Below are 24,921 nucleotides of genomic sequence, written 5' to 3' on the forward strand. Positions count from 1 at the left end.
TTCACTATCTTTTACAATTAACTGTCCAAAGTTCATCTTTCGTGTAGTGATTTAGTCATTCTTGAATCCAACGAACATTGACTAACGATCGCTCTATTTGTCTAACTATTTGTTCATCTCATTTTCTAGCTACCAAAGAAGAACTTCGCAGCAAGAACACCGTAAATGCTAAGACTCTGTCAGCAGACGAAAGCCGGAGACGTGTGGAAACTCTCCAGACTCAGGTCGATGCGCTTCAAACGGAAATTATGAACATTCAGCTCAAATATCAGCGTGAGATCGAAAGTTGGAGAAGGAGAACCGCGATCTTCGTCAACAGTATCTCATCCTAAGGACTAATCGCAAGCAACCACAAAAGAAACGTATCAAGAAGTCGCTCATCGATATGTATTCGGAAGTACTGGACGAATTGTCAGGATACGATACAAGCTACAGTACGGCCGATCATCTTCCTCGAGTTGTGGTCGTTGGCGATCAAAGTAGCGGAAAGACCTCGGTGCTCGAGGCCATCGCACAAGCGCGTATTTTCCCTAGGGGCAGCGGAGAAATGATGACCCGGGCGCCCGTGAAGGTAATACTCTTCGGAAGGCCCGTATCACGTGGCACAATTCCGTGACTCGGATCGCGAGTATGATCTGACGAGGGAGAGTGATTTGGCAGAGTTGCGTCGGGATGTGGAGATCAGGATGCGCACCGGTGCGAGGTGGTAAGACCGTCAGTATGGACGTGATTTCAATGACGGTGAAGGGGCCCGGTTTGCAAACGAATGGTGCTGGTCGACCTACCGGGTATAATTTCAACTCAGACGGTGGACATGGCCGCCGATACCAAAGACTCGATCAAACACATGACAGAGCACTACATGAGCAATCCCAATGCGATCATTTTGTGCATTCAGGTTTGTAAAGTTTGCATGGTTTCCAACTTTTCACGAGAGAGCTAGCTTTGTTTGCTTATAATTTAGCGGTCTAATACATTTATTTTTTATTCTGCCCTTACCAAATCTTTACTTTTATCTTTCTATATATTTTTAATAACCTAATCATCCTCAAAGACCAGAATTACGTTAAACACAGTAATACAATTTTCCAGGATGGTTCCGTTGACGCCGAACGAAGTAATGTCACCGACTTGGTGTCGCAGTGCGATCCCCTGGGCAAGCGAACCATATTTGTACTGACTAAGGTGGACATGGCCGAGGAGTTAGCTGATCCTAACCGCATCAGGAAAATATTGTCCGGAAAGTTGTTCCCGATGAAGGCCCTTGGGTACTTTGCAGTTGTTACCGGGCGTGGTCGGAAGGATGATTCAATCGAAATCATCCGCGAATACGAGGAAAAGTTTTTTAAAAACTCCAAATTGTTCCAGTAAGTTGAATATATTGGGATGTTTCAGAATTGTTAGACAGCTAACTATATGAAACTATGAATTGTCTGTTGCAGGAGTGGTGTCACGATGTCACACCAGGTCACAACGCGTAACCTCAGTTTGGCAGTGGCTGATCGATTTTGGAAGATGGTACGAGAAACCATCGAGCAACAAGCCGATGCATTCAAGGCCACTCGTTTCAACCTGGAGACGGAATGGAAAAACAATTTCCCAAGGTTTGTGGATATTTAAACCTACGACCCGGTGCCAGCGAAAGTGGTACATTGCATTGACCAATAGAGTAGATTTAACAATTCGTCTCTTACAAGTTCTGCAATTCAATTGCACCACCTGTTAAGATCAAAGTGACTTAAGATTGAGGTATGAAAAGCACATGTACCACTATTACTGGAAACAAAACTCAGCAGAATACAAAAATCGTTGCCAGTAAAAGTGATAATGTATGTACCACTTTTATGATTTTGGAAGCATGTTCCAGAAATATCAATTCTGTGTTTTTCTTGCGAGTAAGCTAGTTTATGTAAAAAATGACAAAAATGGTTTATGTATCACTTTTTCTGTCAACGGTTTATATATCTGATTTAATGTGCTCAAGGTTTACTATTCTTTTTTAAGACTGCGAGAATCTGGACGAGATGAGCTCTTTGAAAAAGCCAAAGGTGAAGTGCTGGATGAAGTCGTCAACTTGTCGCAGGTGTCTGCCAAAAAAAGTGGAGGAGTTACTGAACGATAAGCTTTGGGAGAAATTGTCCAATTATGTGTTTGAGAACGTATATCTACCGGCGGCGCAATCAGGATCGACGAGTAAGTATCTGTATTCTGTTTTCTTAGTCCCATTTGTTCCGCTTTCGTTCTGCAGATTTAATTGATCACTTATTGATCGAAATATCGTATCGGATATTTTCTCAACCACACAGTTGAAGATATCCTTCAACAAATGTAGAGATATGAATTGATATGAAATGATTTGCACATAGAAGGAAGTTCTATTCTGCCGTAATCTGAAAAAGTGACGTATACGCCATTTTCCAAAAATGGTGTTAATGAGTACTACCGTGACCTGCCCTAATTCCGCGCATTGCCTAATACCGTGGATTTTATCCAAATTGATGAATATAGAGGTACTGTCTGTCATACACATCACATTATTTGGTGAAATACACAAATATATATCAAAAAATCTTAGCAAATTATTATTGTGGGTATTTGTGACGTAAATTAGGCGCTAAAAAATAAATGTGAAAATGTATGGCTCGACCAGCCAAAATTTGCATCAGCTTAGCAAAACGCTTAAAATTATGGTTATATTTCCAAGTCTTGTAACTTGATTTTTAAATGATATTTACTTCCAATATCTCATTGAGCCCAGTTTTACAGCTATAAAAAATGAGCTGGGTACTGAAATGGTATTTAAATTTCTTGTTTTTGCATTTTTATTGATAAAAACAATTGTCGCGGTATTAGGCCATCTTCTTCGCCAGTAGTGCCTAATACCGTGACTAGGCTATACCGTGAAGTTGATACTCAGAAAAATAAAACGTAACCATCACATTGAATACATAGACCACTAGACAATATCGTATAGGTATTGAAACATTCATATTAAATATCTACGACATTTTATGCGTAGGATTACTAGGGAAGCATCATTCAGAAGAATCACACATTGCAATATGTATTATTCCAATACTTCCTCAAAGAAAAACTTCTGTTGGAAGACTTGAAGATAGTATACATCTAATGCACATACAAATCGTCTTTATTGTGTCGCTCAGCACATACGAATACAACATCATTTATGCGATATTTACCACAGACTATACTACCGTGAATCTCATATTTGTCTCATATGAATAGGAAACCCAGCAAAGATGGGACAGATATGCGATTCACGGCAGTATAGACGTAAATATTTTTCCTGTGCAGTTTCCTTTAGAAATAAAGGTAGAGTATTTTTCATCTGAATACAAATCCTCCCATTGTCTTCAAATCTACTTAGAACTTGATTGGATATCATCTATCTAAAACCTAAATAAATTTGAAGTAAATTATTTGAAAAATTAATAAACGCTTTTAAATCGTCAATATTGAGGAATTGCTAACTTCCCAAGGAAATGATTCTTTTCCCAGTAGGTATCTGTGTAAAATAGTAAATTTTTATGACGTTTTTTAGTATGTATGACCTAATAATTTAATTGAAATTTGTATATGATTCAATTATGTACACATTTTATTGTAAATGTGCTCTTAAGCTCATCATTTGAGCTTGTTTGATAGGGCATGGTATTAGGCAATTTTCTGCGTGGTATTTGGAATCTTCTTCGGAATGTACGCGGTATTAGGCATATTCATAAGTCAAATGTCGAATACTATTTTCTCAATTTTTTATGAATTGAAGTACAAAACATATTTTTTTCTTCAAATGTTTTTAATATTGATTAAAGTGCCATAGTTTTCATGGGTGATTGTTACAAATTGAATTTTTAATAGCGAATTTATTGTGGACACGTCCTTAACCCCACGGTAATAGGGCATGTCACGGTACTCATCGAGTTCTTAAACAGAAAAATGGAAAACATGCATGTTGTAAAATGGCTGTTACGTCACTTTTCCAGATTACGGCAGTATTTCAGCAGTCCCTCTGCGATATAATACTTAGGACGTAAAACTGGGCAGCAGCGACAATGTCCAAGTGTTTGACGATTCCTCCCCAGGCCATTTGCGAGACACCTGCCTAGGATGTGGTGGGGTTGACAGTGAGCTTTGTTAAACTTCTATAAAAAGCTGCATGTATCCGCAAGCAGCTCAAAGCGCACAAGCCCAAGTCCAGGAGTTAGATGGGGCGCTAAAGAGACCTGACACGACGGTCCTCCGACGAGACAGGAGGTTTGTGCAAGCCCAATAAGCCGCCTAAACAAACATAGGGCGACCTGACGACGATAAAGAAGCGTCTTATGCACAGCTGATGGATGATGGATGCCCACTGCGAGACATAAAATCGTTATCGGCGACATGATAGCTCAGGTAGTAAGTCTGGACAGTCTGCATACCGGATCGAACGACAACGGCCAACGATGCATAAACTTTGCAGTCTCCTGCGGAATGGTAGTCCGAAGTAGTTTCTTCCAACACAAAATATCCACAAAGCTTGTTTTTACTAAGCTGTGGGTTTATTCTCAACTTAAACTCTCCTGATGACCATAAAACGTGTGAAAACTAAAAATATGCGAAATATTACTCAAACACGAACGCATGGTACAAAGCGGCTGACACGAAATTTACGTTTTTGATAGCAAGACCAAATTACTGATTTCCATCAAAAGATTCATTGCTGATATGTGTTCAGTGATTGGATTTGCTGGATCTTAGTGAAATGTCGAAATAAAACAATCATTGACAGTAAATATTAAATTATTTGCTTGAATCAGTCAATCAGCAGTTTAGCAAAATTATATTCCCACAATTGACTTGCAGAATAATAACTCCAACGACCTTTCCCGCAGATGGTATAGTTCTGGTCGAAGACGGTGTTTCTGTCTTTTAGAACCAACACGACTGGGTCTACCTTTACCCGCAACCATGCACTTTACCTTAGTAGAGTTAATGGTTGCCTCCTCTTCAGCGCGACAAAAGCCACCACTACTCTGCCCATGGTTCCATAGTTGACGTACCAATCATTGCACGTTGGCATGTATTTCGAATAATTTAGGTTTGGAACAAGCAACGTATCGATGTTGCAGCGGTTCGATTGCCCTAGGAAATGCGTGATAAGTAAAATTCGACAATTTCGAATGGTTGAATCATGAAATCATGGGCATTACTACCTTGCGATCGATTCCAACGAGGTCGATGTCGTAGGCAAAGCCCAGGAAGCAACAGCGACCATGATAGTACCCGTTTCTTAGCATTCCACATCTCTTAATCGTGCTCTTGAGCACAATATTCAACAATAAATTCGGAAAGTGCATCACCCTGCTTCAATCCATTTAAGGTGACAAACGAGGTCTGCAATCCGAATACTTCATTTCGTGTCATCAAGCGTTGCACGTGTCAGCCTAATCAGTTAAACCGGAAACCATGTTCAGACATCTGCCACAGCTAATTTCTTTTAGCTGAATCTGACGGCGCTTTAAAATGAACAGATGGTGAGTCTGCAGTTTGTAAATACTCCCGGAATTTATTAAGGATCATCCGCAGGCTAACCATCTGATCCGCGTTAATTTAAGTTTATTTGTTTACAACATCAACAGGCTCTGTGTGGCGTGTGGCTCTACGCGTTGCATGCCACCGATTGCCCCATGTAGTCCGTAATTCGTCCTTTGCAGTGGTGGTTCAAGCATTCCGCCATTGCGGAGTGTCCATGGTCGAACAATCAAATCTATCTGCTCCAGAATACCTTCGCAGTCGATTCGTCCCTTGTATGTAGTGTATATCGGCGATCGTCATCGCCCGGGTGGTATTTCTTCTAACACGAAGAAGTTCCAGATCGATCAACTGGCATCGGCTCTCATAGCTCGGTAGGCAAAACGGATCCCTCCATGGCAACTTCAGAAAGTGCAAATCGCAGGAACCGACGTTGGACCGATTCGATACGTTCGGTGCCTTTGTTGTACTCTGGGCTCCAAACTGCAGAGTAGTACTCAAGGGTAGAACTCACAAGAGAACAGTAGATGGCTTTCAAGCAATAAATGACGGAAAAATTCTTGTCAATCCTAAATATTAGTCCCAATGTCCTAGAAGCTTTATCGACAGCGTACGAGATGTGCTGCTTAAATGTTAGCTTGAGTCCAGGACTACACCAAGGTCCTTGATGTGACTCAGTGCGTTCGAGTGTAGTGTCAAGTAGGTTGTAGTCGAAAATTATCAGTTGTTTCTTTCGAGTGAACGTTATGACGGAGCACTTGGCTCCATACGGTTTAGAGAACACCAGCTGGCAAAATGAGTGATCTGCCGTTGTAAATTAAGACAGTCAGTAGTTGAACTCATTTGGAGAAACATTGTCAAATCCTCAGCGTACGACAGTCGAGGGCTATCGATGACTAGATGGACGTCTTTGAAGTAGAGCAGGAATATTAGTGGCCCTAGATGGCTTCCTTGCGGTATTCCATATGTTGGAAACTATTCGATTCGCAGTCATTTAAAGTCACCATCAGTTGTCGGCCAGTCAAGTATGAGCGGAACCAGCACAATAAATCACTACTGATGCCGTACCTGTCGAACATGGTTCAACTTGTCAAATGCGGCAGGTAGGTCGGTGTAGATAACATCGGTTTGCTTTGCATCCTTCTGAGCATGCTGTTGGTGATGTACGAAGTAAGGCATAGCAAATTGCTAGTGGTAGAACGACCGACGGTAAAGCCGTGTTCGTCGGGGCTGAGATGTTGCTTGCAGTGCGAATGTAGTAGTTCCATAACAACGAGTTCGAACAGATTAGAAACGGCGCTTAATGACGTGATTCCTTGGTAATTATCTACGTTGCGTTTGCTACCTTTCTTGTGCACCGGGAATATGTGATCGATTTTCCAGCAAGACGGAAATATTCCACTAGACAGTGACAAATGGAAAATACGATGAAGACGGTCAAGCAAACAAGAAATTTGTTTTTTGAGGAAAGCAGATGGAATACCGTCTGGTCCTGGATTATAGGACGACTTGAGTTTTGTTGCGGCCCTAGATATAGCGTCAACGTCGACATCTAACACGCCCAATGCTTGGTTGCTTAATAGAACGTTGCTAGCTGCAAGTCTAACTTGGTCAGCACTAATACGCTCATCGCTGAAGACACTGGCAAATTTTTTAGCGAATAGTCCACAGAGCCCGATGGAGTAGACGCTGTTTCACCGTTGTACTGCATTGAAGATGGCAGACCAGATTCTTTGCGCTGTTTGTTGATGTAACTCCAAAAAGATTTCGGCCGCTGCTTGAACTTACGCTCAATCACTGTGCTGGTAACGCCAGCACTGTGCTGGTAACGCAAAAAGTTCTGACGATTGACACGCTGGTATTCATGGTTGAGCCTCACGTACTGATCTCGCAGTGGTAGTATCCGGATACTTGGTAAATTTGCTTCAGAGCAGCTCTCTTAACTGTCTTCAGTTTTCGTAATCCGCTTGTCTGCCAGAGAGGTCGCGAAATGTTATTCAGAACTCTCTTTCGTGCCTATCGATGACGTACATCATGACATGTGAGAAGGCTAGAGCAGCTTCATCCACATCATGCGTTTTGAGAACGTTTCCCCAATCGATACTCGATAAAATACATCTGTAATACTTAAGTGGTCGAGGGGTTCTCCTTAGCTGTGCGGTAAGACGCGCGGCTACAAAGCAAGACCATGCTGAGGGTGGCTGGGTTCGATTCCCGGTGCCGGTCTAGGCAATTTTCGGATTGGAAATTGTCTCGACTTCCCTGGGCATAAAAGTATCATCGTGCTAGCCTCATGATATACGAATGCAAAAATGGTAATCTGGCTTAGAAACCTTGCAGTTAATAACTGTGGAAGTGCTTAATGAACACTAAGTTGCGAGGCGGCTCTGTCCCAGTGTGGGATGTAATGCCAATAAGAAGAAGAAGAAGACTTAAGTGGTCGGCTTTCTTAAAATCGTATGACACGAGCGCAGTACGTTCGATGAAGTCGTGTACATGACTGTATTCGATGCTGATAAGTAGTGGAGGGTGATGAGCAGCATTTTTGCGCACCAGTGCGCAAGGTGCTGGAAATATGAGCGGTACATTGTCCTGTCTGCTCTGTTTACAAAGCATAGGTCCAAAGTGAACGTTTTCATTCAGAATGCCGTTATTTTGGCTAAGAGTGGCTGAGCTGTAGTTATCCAAAAGGCTGACAGCGCCAGCATGCAGGATCGAATGTTCTGGATCAGGGTAAAGGAAACCGCTGTGGGACTGCTTCCAAGGGACACCAGTCAGGTTGAAATCGCCCAGGACAAGCACTTCGTCAGTCGGAGTGGCTGTTTCTAAGACGGCGAAGACTGATTGGCAGTGAGTATCGATGAGTTGTATGTCACGGACCAGATCAGGAGGGATATACCACGAGCACGGGAACAGTCTTCGGTCACCCATCTCGATTGATACCCAGACTTGTTCGAGACTCCTCCAAGAATCGCTTTCAACTGGTTTTGCTTTGATTCCGGAACGCACGGCAATCAAGACACCGCTACCAGTAGTTCTATTGATTCCGATCGCAACGAAATACTTCGTACGTTAATTGACCTTACGAAAACTTGCCTGATTTTCGCCGCCGAACACGCAACAGCATCTCCCTCTGAAATTGGCACACTCGTCTGTGCTCTTTCTAATATATTTGGCATAAAAGGCCATCAACCAGCCGGTAGGCAGTTCTCCATCATCCCATATCTTTTGAATAATGTGGTGGATCGATTGATGCAGCTTCTTGTCCGGGATTTTGTCCTTCCCAGCAGCTTCACTCGTTTCCAGCTCATTTAAAGCCTTCTTTACTCCTCATCCAGCGTTGGTGGTACAACAGCTTAACTGTCGTCGACTATGTCCGTCCTTCGCCTTAATATACATTTCTTTGTCTCCTTTCAACAAAATCTTCGAAGAGCTTCTTCCACCTGGCTGCCACCATAGTTTTGTCTGTCAGCGAATTCCCCACTTGATCATTGCACATAGCGGGCACTGGTGCATTCCTACGCCGGGCGCCATTAACACTCGCTTAAAACCTTCGCATATCGTTTCCAGCCATGTTCTCCTGCGCTTCCTGTGTGATATGAGTTCTTCCTTTGAGACTCAGTGAGGTGTCAAGGGGGGTCATACGGAGGATAGAACAACACAACTCTGCCCGGTATACTGCTGATGGACACGGCTTGCTAGATGTAGGTATTGTTCTCCATAATATTGCTATCGAGTAAAGCTTCTGTTGCATGTTACGAACGAGTGTGAAAATGTATTCCTATTGCCTGTCCGTATTCAACTGTCTAATCACTAAGTTACTGCGAGGACGATATGGAATTGAACATAATGGACATCTGTTGGCACTATGTACTTTGACAATTTTTTACAAGAGGGTCAGTCATAATGGGCGCTGATCCAATTGATTGTAATTTCATGTTGTATGAGATGTTGCATACGTTGCAAAATATTAAATATCATATGTAACATGATGGTTTTGCATTTGAATAACAATTGAATACCTTTTACCTTTAAATCTCAATACAATAATCAATTTGTTTTTTAGATTCCTTCAACACCATGGTGGATATCAAGTTACGCCAGTGGGCCGAACAAGCGCTACCTGCCAAGTCCGTTGAAGCAGGATGGGAGGCCCTGCAGAAAGAGTTCCAGCATCTGGATGGAGGTATCTGGAAAAACACCGGATCACGATAATCTGTACGATCACTTGAAAAGTGCGGTCATCGATGAAGCCATTCGCCGACACACGTGGGAAGACAAAGCGATCGATATGCTGCGTGATTCAACTGAACACTCTCGAAGACCGCAGTGTGCACGATAAACACGAATGGGATCAAGCGGTACGATTCTTCGAAACCTCCGTCAAGGAGAAGCTTCAACAAACGGAGCAAAACAATCAGTGAAATGTTCGGTCCGACGACGTCACAGAAGTGGCTCCAGTGGCGTTCATCTACCGATGAACAGAGCAAGCGAAAGCACGTGAAAGGTGAGTTGGACAAAATTCTCGCAAGTGATTCGAAACACTCGCCCACGCTGAGCTACGATGAACTGACGACAGTGCGGAAAAACCTACAACGAGGCAATGTGGAAGTGGAAACAGATTATATCCGCGAAACGTGGTATCCAATCTACAGAAGGTAAATATACTACAATAGCATTGGATAATTCAAATTTCTTATCTTTCTGACTTTCTCATACATTATGTAAAAACTGTAACATCACTCCAAAAACTCTAATGTGTCGAATCGGTTATTACGTTTTGAAGATATAGCCAATGCACTGCTTCATACGGGCATACGGGCACAAAAGTTATTGGAACTGATTTGTTGGTTATGATAATAATAGCGAGAAAGACTACAATAAATGACATCATAATAATATGCACTCTGGAACCACACTGGAACACAATCAACAAAAATTTATCAAGGCACATTGGTGAATTGATGCGGGATTTTATTTTACCGTGGAGGTACCATATTCTGCGCATTTAAGAAAATTTTGAAAAAAAAATCATTGTTATCGAGAATCCATAAAGATTTATGAATACATTTTATGTAGTAGTTGTGTAACTATAATTCACGGAAGACTATGATTCATTAGAATTTTGATTAAATTGACTAAGAACATATATTATTAATCGATTTGTAAATTGGCATATGGTTCCTGATTCTGCGCTCATATTTTGAAATGTTCAATATTCTGCGCACAATGTTCCTAATTCTGCGAGCAATAATAAAAACTCAGTTTGGGTAATTTTTTGTCTCATGAAAACGTTTTGAACATTTATACAAATATTTAATTACTTTTGCACGTTTTAATACCATGTATGTTTCCTCAAGTCTATCTGACTACAACGTTTTACTGTTCTTTAACGCTAAGTATACGAAAAACGTCTACTCCAAAACTTTAATATAAGACCTGGCAAATTAGGCCCAAACCCAGTTGATCTAGCTGTGATTAATTGAGATGATGCTCAGTGTATGTGTGTGTATGATGATGTATGAACACAAAGATCTAATTCATTTTTCAAGTCCATTATCCGATTGCTCGCCATCGCTACAAGTTGCTTTCGATGATCCATTTTTTTGCGTTAGACAACTTTCCAGATCAGTTATTCTTTTCATGTAAATGGTCAAGTCCTGGGTCAAGTCACTGTTTTGCCTTGTTTACTAAAGTTCGCCATTGATAAAAGGCAATTTTTTATTCCGATCAAATCCGATATTTATATGGAATGGAAATAAATGTAATCCAACGCAAATAATAAGACCAGTCTTACATAAATGCTAATGTTGCCCAAAGTGCTATTTTCTCAAATATCAAAATGCCAGTCCGACCTAGGAAATCTCCGAGTGGGCAATTATGTCGATTTTTCAGGGAAAATTATACGTACTAGTCACGTGATATACACATTAAGATTAGATACCTCGAAGTTTAAAAAACGCTCAGTGGAGATGTGGTACGTAGGCCAAGTATTAGATATCCCTTGTCTCCTTCCGGATAATCTATCTTCGCATTTTTTTGCTCTTCTTGTTTTATTCTAGCATTTTGAAATATGTTTGCATGCCCAAACAGTTGCTACGTTCAATTTGAGTTGACAAGCCAGGGTTATTGTACCTATGCATTCCGCGCGCACAATTAGGAACAGAAATTAAATTTTGTGCCATATTCTGCGCAACATAAAATGCTTTCTATAAGATAGAGATTACACTCTGAAAGCCGATTTTCATCATATTAAAGCAACAAATGATCTGCTTTTGCACTTCGCTTTAAAAAAAATGAGTCCAAATCTTTTTTTTTGCTCAAATTCGAGAAAAAATTGTTTATGTGCGTTTTAGCACTGCTGCTAATGGCGGCCATTTTTTGACATTTTCGATTTTACCGATTTTGTTTTTCCCGTTATCAATGCTAACTTATTGCTTTATTATGTATCCATGACAACAATAAATTCCCAACTTTTTGATGACATGTAAGTAAATATAATAATAACAGCAAACAAAATTTAAAAAAATGTTATAGTGTCAAAGTGCGCAGAATTAGGAGCCGCGCAGAATAAGGCACGCTCACGGTACATTGAGCTAACGTTTTTACACATATTCAAGAATTTACGCATTTGTTTATGTGGTTTAAACACAAAATATGTTACCGAGGTTTTTAAGTAGCACGAGGAGTACGAAAAATCCGCGAAAACTAATTACCGTAGAAGTTGTTTTTATGCAAATTTAGAAATCTACGCCGTTTTTTACACGATTTTTAAGACTTATCCGATTTTGTCACGTACATGTTCAGGGATTTATGTTTTATACGCGATATGTAACTTCCCAAAGTTCCTTACTGGTTTTCTTTTCTCTAACTCTTTTAGGTATTAGTTCATTTAATTCATTTTCCTCCATTTTTCATCAATTATTTTATTCTTTTGATCCATTGAACAATACCTTTTGATTGTAGGCACTTCCTAAAACAAGCCATCAACCGAGCGTACGATTGCCGCAAAGCATACTATCTGTACACCCAGCAGGGTTCCGACTGTGAGATAAACTGTAGCGACGTGGTGCTCTTCTGGCGCATCCAACAGGTGATCAAAGTGACAGCCAACGCCCTGCGGCAGCAGGTGATCAATCGAGAAGCCCGCCGGTTGGATAAGGAAATTAAAGAAGTGCTAGACGAGTACAGTGAAGACGATGATAGAAAACAACAACTGCTAATCGGAAAACGCGTAACGCTGGCCGAGGAACTTAGTGAGTGTTAACATTCAACGTTTGAATGAATATCGAAGTTTCAACCATGATTTTGTTCTCTTCCAGTTCGAGTAAGACACATTCAAGAGAAGCTGGAAGAATTTATCAATGCGCTCAACCAGGAGAAGTGGAGAGCCGTAAAACTGCCTCTAGCGCATTTCGAGACGAACATTCGGACAAAACAAAACTACGCTGCTTCAAAAGCATTCATCATTCGAAAACGAAGAGAAAGGCATCCCATTTGTTAAGAAACAAAGTACCTTCCAAAGCATCCTTCGTGAGCAAAACTACTCATTGTTCATCAAAGTGGACATAACTGCAAGCGATTCCAGCCCAAGCTATTTATATTATTATTTCACGTTTTTCTTCCAGATCTAAATTGTACCCAAACAGTTAATCGTTTCGGTAGTATTTTGTTTGAATTGTGATTTTATTTGGTTTTTATTTGAAGTACAGTGATAATTCGTTACGCTTGGACTCCTTATTCAGTTGCATCATTTCTTGTGATCTAAAGCAAACGTATTGAGCGAACTGATTGGCTGAATTGAATGGCACGTTTGATTGTAATAAAAATCTAAACTGAATCGAAATCGGTTGATTTCCTGTTCTTGAATTGAAAAATATCACATTTTCTACTGTCAACGACTGTTAAATTCGGTATCCAATCAAAAACTCAAAAAAAAAATCCTCGATTTTCTAAACTATGAATACATACTTATAAACTAATCTTATAAAAATTCTGCCTATGCAGCAAATTTACATTTTCATGTTTGAATTGAATTTTAATGCGGTTTTCACGTTGAGGCATATGATGATTGGCTTGACAAATGGATTGTGAGTGATTTGACTATGCGTCCAATTTGAGAATCTCGGGCTCATTCAGTAGCCGCTAAGTTGCGAAAAGGCCGACGGAGGTCCTTCGTAGCTTAGTTGGTTAAAACACCAGTCTAGCGTACTGAGGGTCGTGGGTTCGAGTCCCATCGAAGGGAAAGTGGTTACCTCCAATACATTTTTCAAATCAAAATCTTCCACATAATGTACATATTCACATCTGAGTTTTCAGAACATTGTAAATTAATGTCCAAGTCGGGTGGTTTAATACCCGGAACATAGGCAATTAACTTTGATTGAACTTTTCTGGATTGCTGGAAACCCATTCACGGGAAAATAATGTTTCCACTCCTCCAAGACACTCAAATCACCTCAAATCCCAATTCTTCTCGCATTTCGAGCAGAGTTTCTGGAGGAACAAACCCCTTTCATAGGCCATGTTAAGAGACGAGAATCAACCACTCAAATTATTGTAGGTAATGATCATTCATTATATAATGTCAATACTCGAGTAACAGAAATAGTATTAATTTACGAAATTTGCACTGTACACTACTCTGATTCTTCCGGTGGCTGATACCGCCATAAAACATGGAACACGCTGTAAACATTTGGTAGTAAATTGAAGTAAATTCTTCAAAAAAAAATCATCAGAGAGAGACTACACGCGGAAATCATTCCACGAATTCCTGCGATAAGCTCGGCGGAAAGCGTATTGGGAATACATGCAGAAGTGTAATTTATTTATTTATTTATTTATTATCATACTAAGGCCGGAGTGGCCTGTGCAATACATAAAAGTCTTCTCCATTCATCTCGTTCCATGGCTGCAACCACCTTCGCCAACCACGCAGTCTGCGGAGGGTCCGCAAATCGTCCCCCACCTGATCGATCCACCTTGCCCGCTGTGCACCTCGCCTTCTTGTTCCTGCTCGGATCGTTTTCGAGAACCATTTTCACCGGATTACTGTCCGACATTCTGGCTGCCCGGCCCACGATGGATGGTTCTTCCAACAGCTGATGCAATTCGTGGTTCATTCGCCTCCTCCACTTATCGTCCGCCATCTGCACACCACCATAGATAGTACGCAGCACTTTCCTTTCGAAAACTCCCAGTCCTCCACGAGCATCGTCCAGGTCTCTTGTGTCCGTAGAGAACTACCGGTCTAATAAGCGTTTTGTGGATAGTCAGTTTGGTACTGCGGCGAACTCTATTCGATCGGAGCGTTTTGCGGAGTCCAAAGTACGTACGGTTTCCTGCCATGATGCGTCTCCGAATTTTTCTGCTGGCAGCGTTATCGGCGATCACCAGTGAGCCCAAGTACAGGAATTCTTCAACCACCTCGATTTCGTCACCACCGATAGAAACTCGTGATGGATGGCTCACATTGACCTCTCTTGAGCCTTTTCCTATTATGTACTTCATCTTCGACGTGTTGATGACTAGTCCAATCCGTTTAGCTTCGCTTTTTAGTCTGATGTAGGCTTCCTCCATCCTCTCAAAGTAGCGTGCCATGATATCAATGTCCTTATCTGATATCTGCTGCCCTTCGTACTACTTTCTCCAAAGCGATGTTGAATAGCAGACACGAAAGACCATCACCTTGCCGTAACCTCTGCGCGTTTCGAAGGGACTCGAGAATGTCCCTGAAACTCGAACTACGCACATCACCCGATCCATCGTCGCCTTGATCAACCGTATCAGTTTATCCGGAAATCCGTTTTCGTGCATTAGCTGCCATAGCTGGTCCCGATCGATTGTATCATATGCGGCTTTGAAGTCGATAAATAGATGATGTGTGGGCACGTTGTATTCGCGGCATTTCTGCAATACCTGTCGTCAGGCTTGTCATTGATCACCGTCCATAGTCATAGTCAAACAATGAAGACCAACGCTCCACTTGCAGGATCATTCAATCGCAATAGGCTCGTTTAATTACAAATCCGCGTTGTCAGGACAGGAACATTATTTGTTTGTCCTTGGTTTAATTGCCTACCTACATCCCAGCCCATGTGCGATAAGACTTCATTGAATGAGCCCGTCTCGTTACCATGGATGACGAGAACGATGTTTTTCAGAGAATGACCCTCTCTGGATACATAAAGGACGGTCGCGAAGCTCAATGCAGTGAATACGTAACCTACGACATGAAGGCAAAGTTACCTGTGATTTACTTGTCATATCATAGCTTTATAGTGCACAATCTTCACGGATCTGAAATGGTACAAATGCTAATGTTTAAGCCAGCAGATCCTTGATATATATATTCAGGGCTGGTAGCGATAAACGCCGTTCAAAAAAGTGACTTTAGTGACCAACGAGGACGAAAAAGTGACCAAATAGTGACTTTCAATTACAGAAAAAGTGAACAAATAGTGACTTTTATACAGTCTACTCTCTTCATCTAGGTGTTCTATATATCGATATCTTTCCCTATGTCGATGGTTTCTACACCTCGATAACATCCCTATCTCGATATCTCTATCTCGATGTGTTCTGATCATGTTTTGTTCAGGAATCACTCTCTTTATGTCGATATGTTCAAATTTTTAGGTTACTAGACCATCTTTGGACAATAGCAAACACATCAATAACAGGTAACGATATTTGTTCTGTTGTCGTTTTTCATAGCAACGAGCTTTTTTAGTGCCCATTTCAATTTTCCTCCCTTTCCTCGATCTCTCCCTATCTTCTTTCAATATCGAGATGTGGAGACGCGACTGTATAAAGTTTTGAACCGGTATAGAGCTACAAGTTGCATTAGAATTGTTAAGCATAATTCGTAGATTATCTTCTATCTGCTATCTGAAATCAAGAAAAGGCAAAAACAACAAAAGCAGGGACATTACTGCTGCTGGCCACGCCCATCTTCGTTGTAAAGGCTACCTTACACCTCGGGAAAAATTTCCGCCGGATTTTGGTCCCCGTGCATTTTAAATGGGGGATGATTTTCCGTGCCCAAATCCTGAAAACATCGCATATGCAAAAAGCATGGGGAAAAATTCCGCGAATCATATTCCCGAGGTGTGAGGCTACCTTAAGGAGGGAGAGGATGGAAGCACTGGCCTGACTGCAACACTCTCATAAATACCACGGATTGGATATTGAGGATGATATTCGTTGGATCAGCCAGAAGCTAGCAATGTGACCGTGATACCTCATATTAAGTAACACACCACGAGAAGGAAACTACCCGGCGTCAGGGGAACTGGTAGTGAGTTACAAGTTGCGTCTCGAAATTATGTTGATAATTACAAAAACATTTGTGAGTTAATTATGAGGTCGAAGTTTTCTGTATAACAGCCAAACAATGATAGCAAATGATTTAATTGATACTTAGACGGTGAACTATTTGGACTCACAAAGCTTATAAATCTTTGGTAGGACCATTTGTTTGAAAAATATAAAGTAAGTAAAATGATGAAGAACTTTATAAAATACGATATTACCTGTTATTAAGCTGAATTGAAATGAAGTTTTTGAGATTTTGAACTCGACGTGACATTCTGAGGGAAATTTAAAAAATCCAATAAAACGATGGTCTCTTATTAGAAATCCTAAAATTCTAATAAACTTTAATTTCTAAATGGCAGACTTTAGTATTAAAGTTATTTTAAAATGCTGGGTCATTTTTTTTTCAGATTTTTTAGTGCAAATTCCAAACTCGAAACTCGAATGATAGCCAATTCAACACCCCCAAAAATGTATGGAAAAATGACCCCAGATAGAACATTTTATAAATGCATCTACGTGAAAGAGGAAACCCTATATATACTTTCGCGTAGTGGGTGTTTTAGAGATTTTTTGAAAATAAGCCCCTTTTGACAAAGACGCCGTGTTAAACAATCATAATGTACTTTCTGTCATCAACGCGCTTATCGCTTATTATTCTCCCTGACGTTGTGAAACATCAAACATCATTGTCGTGTAACTGAAACCAAATATATTATATTAACAATATGGTTCACTTCGAGTTTTCCCATACAACGAAATGGCGAACAATTTGCCGGTGATAACAACATCATCTAGCGAGCAAAGAGGAATCTAAACATGTTTTTTCTAGCTTGTGCTGGAAAACCCTCCTGCCATCTTCCGGTGAGTAGTCATACAGTTGTTCGATGACATTTTTACAGTGTGGGGATGTCCATACATTTTTCAATAAATCGATTACCGGAATATCGACTTTGTTAAATGCAAACACTACTGTAAATATTTCGATGAAGCAGTGCAAAGCAGACAAACTACACCTTTGCTTCAATCGTTCAAACTGTGAAAGCCGATCCGCGAACATTAAAATGATTGTTTCACTGTAAACATTTCTATCATTTTCTTCACCAAGAAATTTGATTAATTCTTTCTAAATATTATCGATATTATTAAAATGCATCATTCTTCTTCCTCTTCGGTGTCCTAAATTCCTACTGGAACTTAACACCTGCGTTTCAACTTATTATGAATTGAAAAACTTTTCGCTGCCCACCATTGATTGAATGAATATGTATCTTGAGTGGAAAGCTATGAAGATGACACTCATCCGATTGCGTTTTTGTTGTTGCGCTTATCATAATGGGTATGATTATTATGTTACGTTTAGACATGGGAAGTACATTGGACAAGTCGCTTGGATTAAACGCGTCCAAACACCTTCATTCGACTCATTTGATTGGACAGTAAGTTGAACATGTTCAACTCTTGGCAAGTCATTTGCTTTTAACTTTGTTGTTGTTGTTCAATTCACTTGCCCTTTCAAAACGTAGCATTACGGTAAGATATTTCCGCTAAAATAAATTACGCCCATTTTATTGTGCTTTCTCGATTTCGTATCCAATATCAGATATTTTTGGGATTTAATAGGTTATTTTTCGATAATTTTGCAAGAAAAACTAGTTGAACGTACTCGACCTTGCTCGGGATTATACTAGTCGCCTCTCCACATCTCGATATTGAAGGGACCATCGAGATAGGGAGAGATCGAGGAATGGAAGGAAAATTTAAATGGGTACTAGATCCAAAACAGCTTGTTGCTATGAAAAACGACAACAAAACAAATATAATTACTTATTGTTGATCTGTATTGTTATCGTCCAAATATGGTCTAGTAGCCTAAAAATTTGAACGTATCGACCTAAGGAGAGTGAATCCAGAACAAAATACAATTACAACACATCGGGATAGAAAGATTTCGAGATAGGGAAGTTATCGAGATGTAGAAAGCCAAAATGTATGTAGATTGAAGGGACCGAGGAAACCATCGACATAGGGAGAGATATCGAGATATAGAACATCGAGGTTTACAGAGTCGACTACATTTTGCATTCTTACTGTCAATTGTTGAGTTCATTCAGCGCCGCACTCTAGATCATTTTTAACGCGATCGTATTGGGTTTCCTTACAACTCGCATCAAAATTGTATTTTCACAATTTCTCAACTTTCTCCTCAAAATTTAGTGATATTTACAACTTTTTCTCCTCTAACGGAACCTTTTAGTTGTAAAACAGTCAATTATTTACCACGTCACTACTAAATGAGTTTCCTCGATTTTTTTCTTCCAATCATCATATAAAAAATTAAGGAGGAATCGATTATTACCAAGTTATAGTCTAAATAACTTGTTTATTGAAGCTCAAGCGTCAAAGAGTATAACGAAGCCAAACTCGATAAATGTATGTAATTCTCCGAAAATAGATGAGAAACGCTTGGATGGAGATAATGTACTGGTTCGATATCTTTTTTACATATATACCCAATTCTTTCTCATCACCTGCCGAAATTGAAACTTGTTATGCAAATGAATAAGTTTAACTGATGTCATAAAATTATTCAAAACGATTGATCATGCTAAACAATAATCTACCATAGCCTTCCTTAGCCATGCGGTGATATCCCAAGTAACATTACAAGTTTTATTCCGCTCTAGGGATGGTTTTCAAGATCAATTTATAAGATCTAATAATAAAACCCAATATTACACGACAACTTTCTGATGACCGCTATAAATGTAAAATATGGTCAAGTGACCCTCTCTAAATAACAACTATAAACCTATTATAAGAGTATTTAGGAAAAAAAAAAGGGAATTTGGCTGCGGCAGCTGTCAAAAAAAAAGCTTTGAAAAAAAAATTAACACCACGCACTCTCACGCACCCCTCCCTCACTTAAACCTGTGACATCATTATTGAATGACCCCTAAGAACAATTTTGCTCTTATTAAACACCTTTATGAACTCTTTGCAATGCAAATATTCTTATTGGGGTAACTCATTTGACCACATTACGACCAAACATTTTGGTTTTGATCGAGCTATGAAAGTTGGATTTATCACGCTCTCCACAACAACTGTAGAGCCGCTTTATAAGGTCAATATGCGGTTGACGTTTGAAGCTTTTTCAGCATATTTATGAGAGGCTTAATGATAGCAATAAGATCGACAATAAAACTGAGCAACTAGCTATGGTGATTGCTATTATAAATCCAAGCTATAAGAATTAAATAAATCCAAGAAGTATGGAAATTGTTACTTGGGATATGCGTCTACACTCAAATAAATCGAATGATAATTTCTATGTGCGAAACTCGCATAGAATTTATTTATGGTACCAGGCTGTAGGGTTAAGTGCACTTTATGAAAAATATGTGCGGTCATATTGAACTGCATTACTAATTTGAAATAATTTTAAGTGCATAGGATATTGAAATTGAACTATATTACGAACTTATTACGAAGGCAGTCAACGAATCTCGAGTGGCTTCGTCAACAACAAAACTTAAAAAACAACGCAGAAGGCAAGCTGCTCAACAGTTGTTTACGCGGTTTATTTCAAGGATTCATTTCAAAATCAACTATATCCATCGTCAAAAATAGTTGTGAGGTAAGTAGGAAGTAAAATATATCTATTTTACAAAAATATTGAATCAATAATTCTTTGCTTCTAGAATCCGGATTGAGCACGTTCTTACTGGACCAGTTATGTCGATCATCTCACCATAACCAATGACTCATAAGGAATCTGGAAAATGTACATTTAAAGGCATAGATTTTCACAAGGAAGATAATTCCTGATGAAATAGAAGCAAAACGAAGGTACTAGTTTTCTCCATGCCGAGAAATGACGGAAAAGATGGCACATTCCCCAAAAAAACGCGTCCTGCATGTGATATACAGTGTTTTTTGCGTGTTATGTTCGGGATTTTCCGGCTGGGAAATGGCGTAGTTTTATCGTTATGGAATAACATACGTAAAATGTAACAAAAATTGAAAATAAATAGTTTTCTAAATTCATTTAATAAACAATTATTTCATTCTTATTACACCCAGGTTTTTTTTTACACGGTTTGGTTTTGGTCGTTTAAGACCTTCAGCGTTAATGAAGCAATGAGTTAACCCCACCAAAAAAATCACAAAACATCAAAGAAAATTCTGGGGGTATTTGAAAAGCTTTGCAAGTTGAGGTTATCCGAGAAAGTAATGTATCACCACGGTGTTAATAAGAACCTGGGTGTACTGTTAAATTATAGCCAGTATGTATGATTATGGAAAATATGTGCAAGTCTAATGGTTAGGAGCGAATTAGTTTCCTTAGAATTATAAGTGCAGCACTAATGAAGAAATCAATACATTCTGCACATAAAACTTATGATCATTGAATCGAATATATCTATTAGCGCCGCACATACTTTGATAAAAGCAAAGTACACTGGTCAAAATATAAGTGCGGAGCACATATATACAATATGCATTTTATTCTGAGTGTACAAAGCAACATCATGCTGAAGGTGGCTAGAAATGGATTTACTTCCAGCTAGCGTATGAAAATCTTGAAAAATGATTGCTTTGTTTTGTCTTAGAAATCATATCGCTCGATGCGTAGTTAAAGATTAGATCAATTGTTTCGTAGATTCAATCAAAAAGCAATTTCATTTTACTACAAATCATGTGGCTCTTTCAAATAGCAGCTTAGTTTTCACCATATTTTTATAACAAATATAGGCACGCCAGTTTTCTATGATAGAAAGAGATAAATTTGGAGATATACCCATTAGAAACTATTATTTTCACTAGAAATCATTACCAATGGAGCAATCAATTAGCAAAACCCGCGCTTTAAATGAACAGATCGCGCCACCGTGCGTAGGCATGTTCTGTCAAAGGCACACAAATAGAAATATGCATATACAGTGCAACCGTTGTTTTGATGCGATGAGTGCTATATGAGTTACCTTGATTGATCCATTCAAAATTTAGCAATCACTTTCAATAACATTTAATTATTAGGTCAAGCCCGAGGCCAATCCAAATACCACCAACGGCAAACGCAATCACAAAATCTGGATGATTGGGTAGTTTTGTAGAAGATTTTCAAAAGTTTGGATTTTTTGTCAGTAAAGGGATGAATCTTATGAAAACAAAATTGTCCCACACTTCAGAATAGTGAACCGATAAACGAAAATTATACTCCAATTTTTACAATGTTGCATTGACTATAACATAACCATGAATGGTCATGGTAAAATGGTTGATTCGAAGTGCTATTTACAGAATGTATAGTTGTGATTACTACATTGCTCATGGTAATCGGTCCAATGCCATTCCATAGTAATGTTAGTTGACATGGTCATGGACTAAATCATCTTCACATTAGATTGACGTTATCTTTACTGCGTTATTGCATGGTTAAGCTAAACAGGTTTGCGTTGTTGAATTTACTGCTTAATTTTTATCAGTGTATTGTTAATATATTTAGTATATTTGATAAAAGTGTTGCAGTCAAATGAGCAAACAGTAACATGGTGTGCGAAACAAAGAGTGAGTAGGTACAATGCGAGAAGAATGTAAACGTCCACAGCAACCTCGTATAGCTCTCCAACTGCTTCATCGTGCGTCAATTTCGATATGGTGCACCGGCATGGTCCCGCCGGATACAGTTCAACGAGCTATATCAAATTTATTATACATTTCCACAAAAATATGTCTATTACACGTCTGCTACAACATTTGATTTTCCGTTTGCATTCGATTAAACATAATCGATTAATTTTGCAAAAAAAACATCAAGCATCCCTATTTTTTTTTCATGATGACATTTCGAAGTGTGTGTAAAACGATCGTCATATTTTGGGTAGTTCGATTTACGTGTGTATCGATCCTTTTGGTCGCGAGTTGGCGCCACATGTGGTGTCGCCAAAATTTCGTGAGAGTGAATCATATTGTTAATATAGTATATTTGCTGAAACTGAAGCTGTTCACTATCTTTGTCACCGAAGGGTATTAACGCTCCCCAACATACGTGGTTCTGGTTCCAATACCTCAATTCTGTACTTTTACTTAGGTGTTTATATTTCATCCAGAAAAAAAGATCATAGTTGATATGAATCGGAAATAACCTCACGATTTTTACAACGCACTTGGATCTTCTTTGGTGCATATTTCCCAAAATTTAATATATTACTAGGTACCAGATTCACATTTGATTTGGTTGATAATAATAGTTACAAATGATTTTTATTTTGAACTTTTTTACAACTGGCAATGCAAAAATAGTGACTTTAGTGACCATTTTCCGAAAAATAATGACTTTAGTGACTTTTGGATGCAAATAGTGACTTTTTAGTGACTAGAATCAAAATAGTGACCAAGTCACTAAAAAGTGACTCGCTACCAGGCCTGTATATTAGTTTTAGTTTATATTGATTAGTTCCTAGGCGAGTTGAACTAGTGCGAGCTCTAGCAAAAGTGTTTACATAAGTTATAAATACATTGATAAAAGGTGGAGAACATATTGGTCGCGACCAATGCCAAGCCTGCCTGTCGTACGCCGAACACCTGGTATGTGGTAGAACGTTAACCCATAAATCCCACGAACTCTCTTGCAATTGATGTTAGTCGGCGGCATAAAATTTTGGAGAGTACCTTGTAGGCGGCGTTCAGCAATGTGATTGCGCGGTAGTTGCTACAATCCAGCTTATCGCCCTTTTTGTAGATGGGACACACGACACCTTCCATCCACTCCTGCGGCAGAACCTCATTCTCCCAAACCTTGGTAAATACCCAGTGCAGCGCTATAGCCAGTGCCTCACCACCGTGTTTAAACAGCTCTCCTGGTAGTTGGTCAACTCCAGGGGCTTTGTTGTTTTTCAGCCGGCCGATCTCCTCCTGGAATTCCTGGAGATACGGAGCCGGAAGTCGCACGTGCTGCGCGCGTGGTCCTAGGTTCTTTACCATACCACCACCGTTGTCTGCCATATCGTCATTCAGGTGCTCTTCGTAGTGCTGCCGCCACCTTTGGATCACCTCACACTCGTTTGTAAGAAGGTTCCCGTTTATGTCCTTGTAGCACGTGGCCCTTACGTGAACGGTTTAACTTCTGAAAGAACTTTTGTGCGTTATTAGCGCGGTCTCTTCACGGTCTCGATCTTCCTGCTGGCGCTTTTTCCTCCAAAAAATCGAGTTCTGTCTGTGTGTTCTGTCGTGCCTCGTTCGCCCTCGTGCGATGTTGCAGCAATCTCGCCCATGCTGCATTCTTCTCCTCAACTAACTGCTCACATTCGCCATCATACCAGTCGTTTCTCTGATCCGGGGCCACCGTGCCTAGTGCAGCAGTTGCGGTGCTTCCAATGACGGATCAAATATCTCTCCAGCCATCTTCAAGAGACGCTGCGCCTAGCTGCTCTTCCGTTGGGAGTGCCACTTCCAGCTGCTGCGCATAGTCTTGGGCTAATCTACCGTCTTGTAGCCGCCCAATGTTTAGCCGCGGCGGACGACTCCGACACGTGTTGTACACCGTCGAGTTTTGAGCGCAGACATACTGCAACGAGGTAGTGGTCGGATTCAATATTCACACTGCGGTAAGTGCGTACGTTCGTGATGTCGGAGAAGAATTTACCGTCGATTAGAACGTGGTCGATTAGGTTTTCCACTACTTGATTAGATGATTTCAATGTGGCCTTGTGGATATTCTTGCGGGGAAAGAAAGTCCTCCGGCCAACCATTCCGCGGGAGCCTGACCAGTTTATGCATCGTTGGCCGTTGTTGTTCGATACGGTATGTCAGAATATCCGGTCCGATGTTATGTTATTTCAAAATTTCGACAGTAAGTGTCAAGCATGCGATCATGATACTGGACTTTACATTTTGGGACTGCAACGATGATAGATTCGATAACAATCGAGCAAATTAACGTACTGAAATCGCAAGTAGCCGGTAATGCCAAAACATTGCTGGAAACCCATTCACGAGAAAATAATGCTTCCACTTCACTGATACACTCAACTCCCAATTCCTCTAGCATTTCGAGCAGAATTT

General features: G+C 40.0%; 1 pseudogene; it reads left to right on the forward strand.

Annotated features, from left to right (window-relative positions):
• LOC134222853 (dynamin-like 120 kDa protein, mitochondrial) overlaps positions 1-13,036 on the forward strand; it is a 29,027-nt pseudogene extending 15,991 nt beyond the window's left edge.
• Positions 13,037-24,921: the final 11,885 nt, after the last annotated feature.

This window comes from Armigeres subalbatus, chromosome 3 (assembly GCF_024139115.2).
Source record: "Armigeres subalbatus isolate Guangzhou_Male chromosome 3, GZ_Asu_2, whole genome shotgun sequence".
Classification (NCBI taxonomy): Eukaryota; Metazoa; Arthropoda; class Insecta; order Diptera; family Culicidae; genus Armigeres; species Armigeres subalbatus.